At 38.3% G+C, this 3,580-nt stretch overlaps 1 long non-coding RNA gene across 1 annotated transcript; it reads left to right on the top strand.

Annotated features, from left to right (window-relative positions):
- Positions 1-487: 487 nt before the first annotated feature.
- LOC138224121 (uncharacterized) lies at positions 488-3,580 on the top strand. Its single transcript, XR_011182464.1, has 3 exons — positions 488-525; positions 2,172-2,265; positions 2,350-3,580. It is a non-coding gene; the product is annotated as an uncharacterized lncRNA (long non-coding RNA).

Here is a 3,580-nt window from a genome sequence, read left to right as displayed (position 1 = left end):
GATTTTCTATAAGACATCTATTCACAAATTACTATTGTTGTCTTTAACAAAAAGTCTGTTAAAGAATAAGGGTTAAACCAATAAACATATTGATTGGAAAGACGTGTGTAAATTTCATTTGTAATCCAGCAACATCCTAAAACATTTAAAGGGTCTGGATACTTTTGCAAACCCCCGTATATTCATTTATTTATCTCTGTTTTCCTTCTGTAAATCTTTTTTTCTGCTTGAATGCACTTTTAATTCCTTTTTATTTAACCACATCCTGGTCTTTTGATTCACTTTGTAAACCTCTAATCCTTTCATGAAGTTAGTGTAATATTGATCTGAATGAGCTATCACCTAATTAAATATTTAAAGAGCTCTCTGAGCCAAATCCAAAGAAAGATTTTGCGTCTCAGGTGACAGTAAAACGCCTTTTTTGTAGCCATTCCTCCTGAGATCCCATATATAAAGGAATGATTCTGCATCAAACTTACTGATCTGATGACATTTCTCTTTCATCACCTACAAAACATTTAGACTGTAAGTACTCTCTGTGTATGTACTGTTTGTGTGTCTGTGTAGTTTTTCTTCTGGTTTGTGTTCCATACAATTTTTCTTTATATATCATTTGATTGTAAATTCAGACATGTTCATCTGCATATATATATTCCTTTATCTTTCAATGTTAAGTGAAATATATATTGTTACACCACATACACTTTTGTTACACATCTTAATTGTGATCAAAATTTGTTCTGGTTGAGACCATATAAAGCTGCTCTGCTGTTGAGTAAATTTTTGCTCTTCTTCTCAACATAATTAAAATAGTTCCATCTTCTCATATCTGGATGCTGCTCTACGGAGACCAGCATTGCATCTCTGACCACGCTTGATTTTCTTTTTTTCTTTTCTCTTTTTATTATTTTTGTGCAAGATTTTGATTGTTTTATACTCGTACAGAGTGCAGGATGTGTATGTGCAGGACGACATGGCGATGGCACTGTATGATATAACTTGTTGATGTGCTTGCTTAGCTGTTGCTGTTATTGTGTGAACTGCATGGCTTTTGCTGCTAGGTACCAGATAAAGGCAGTGTTGGTTTAAAATATAGCTAAAAATTCCTCTTCCCTTTGATGCACTGCTTGCCCAAGTTCCTCAAGACACTGAATTCTACACAGAGCACAGACTGTAATCAAATAAATAGAGTACTGTATACCATGGCTAAGGGAATACCAGGAGGGCATGCCAGAAAGTTAAAGGAAATATTGAATCTGTGTTACATAGAACAGATGGGTAACAGATGGTAAATATTTAAATGTACAGTATTTCATAGCGAAATACCTTCATCTTGTACAAGAGTCTACAGGACTCTATTGGAAGGATATGACACGAAATTTCCGATATGACGAGAAATTTCATCATGTGTTTTGCTGACGGTGGTGCCCCAGAATCTCCCATAAGTGCTCAACAGGGTTGAGATCTGGTGACTGGGATGGTCATGGAATATGGTTTACATCATTTTCATGTTCATCATGGTGACCATGTGCCCTGTGGATGGGGCATTGTCATCCAGGAGTATTTCAACTCCCATCAGCATAGAAATGCTGCATCATAGGATGATCATGTTTACACAGAAAAGCTTTGTATTTATTGGCATTTGCCTCTAAGGGGTTGAGTGGACCTACTGTAAACCATGCAAGGAAAATGCACCTTAACAAAGACCCAGATCCCTTCACAATAGGATTCAAGCAATGGAGCCTGTAGGCTCATCACTGTACTTGTCTGGTTGTTGAAAAGAGGCTGAAGGATGCCTCATCTGACCATATGACTTTTTTCCACTGCACAGTAGACCACTGCTGGCATTCTCTGTACCATTTCATTCACAAAAGTGCATTTTTAGGTGTAACAAGCGGTCTATGCACTGCAACCTTACTACAGTATCCCTCTTTGTGAATGTCTTGATAGACTGTACTTGAAGATAGAGCCTGCTCATTTCTTATATTGACCAGTTTTTAAATGTCCAGTATTTTTATACATAACCTTGAGCACGATAGTTGTTGCAATCAAATGATTCATAGCTGCTCGTCTGTTTTGCCTTGCATTTCAAACTAATGCATGAACACCATAGTCAAGGACTATAAGCATTTGTCCACAGTTACCCTTAGCTGATGATGACTTCCTTTCAGACCTTTCCATGAAACATCAGCAAGTTGAGCCATATTTGTCACTGAAGCTCCTGCCAAACGTGCCCCAACAACTGAGTTTCATCCTCCAGCCAAGGTAACCAAACTAATCTGCAACTTTTATACATGAACCTAAGCATGATGGGATGTTCATTTTCTCTCTCCATCCTTCTATTTCTAGAGAAACATGATGACCCAGACGATGGCCACCCTGCTGCTGTTCCTCGTGGTTGTGATTGTAGTGCCTGTGTTGGGACGCTGTCCACCCCCTGCCAATGAGACAGCCTATCAAAAATTCTTACGACAGCATTACAATAACTGTGGCATGGGTACTAAAGATTGTCCTTCGGTAATGAGCATAAGGTGCATGGGTAAGCCCTGCAAGGGAAAAAACAGCTTCATCGTGAATACCACGACAAAACAGATCCAAGATGTCTGTGGCAAAGGGGGCAAGCCCTTGAGTGGTAACTTGCGCCAAAGCACCTCTCCCTTCGAAGTTCTCACCTGTAAAAACAAAGGGTCCGAACGCCCCCCTTGTAAATTCCAGGGGGTCAAAACCCCCAGATACATTGTCATCGGCTGTAATGATGAGAATTACCCTGTGCACTTTGATGAAAGTATAGTTCCATAACTGGATTAGCCTGGCGTCTGCTTTATTCTGTAAAGCCATTCAAATAATTTCACTTCCACTCTTCAATTTGTACTTTGAAGCATTTAAATAGTGAAACCCCGTGAGAGGGTACTGTGTTACCACATTACCCTCTAACATGCTTTTGTCAGAGAAACAACCACCTTATAATTTAAAATACTGTATATGCACTCAGCTTCAATGAGGTTGTAGAGTAGTGGGTGAACTATCCCCTGTCAACTTTCAGACAGAAGAGATATCTTGGGAGTTATCACTCATCTTGAGTGAAAGTCAATATTATGAAGAAGGAAGAGTTATTTGAATTAACACAACAGCTCTCAAACTTTTTTAAAGTGTCAAACTCGTTAAACTAATTTTTTTCTGCAAGAATGCCAAAAGAACACAGTAAATGTTTCATGTCAACATCTTGTTCGTGCTCTCTACTTGAAATGATACATGTAAGTAGATCCCAGCAAGTAAAAAAAGCCAAGCACAAAAGAGCAGTGTTTGAATGTGATTGGCACAGGGGATCATATTGGTTTCCACCTACATAGGCTCAATAAAAGGTTTTCTCACATACATTTCTAGATGATACTGTGGATTATACAACATGTTTGGATGAGAAGAGCAGTTATTGATGTGATTACTGGTAATTAAGGTGTTATCAAGCACTGTTAAATTATGATTGTTTCAACTAGTCATGGATAATGAACCTGCTGTCTAGAAAGCAATACCGTTACATTGCTGCAATTTGCCATTTAATTATCTTTTAAAGTACAACTAA

The sequence above is a fragment of the Lepisosteus oculatus genome, chromosome 18 (assembly GCF_040954835.1).
Source record: "Lepisosteus oculatus isolate fLepOcu1 chromosome 18, fLepOcu1.hap2, whole genome shotgun sequence".
Lineage (NCBI taxonomy): Eukaryota > Metazoa > Chordata > Actinopteri > Semionotiformes > Lepisosteidae > Lepisosteus > Lepisosteus oculatus.
The sequence above is the reverse complement of the archived record's forward strand: the minus strand, read 5'-3'. Positions and strand labels throughout refer to the sequence as shown.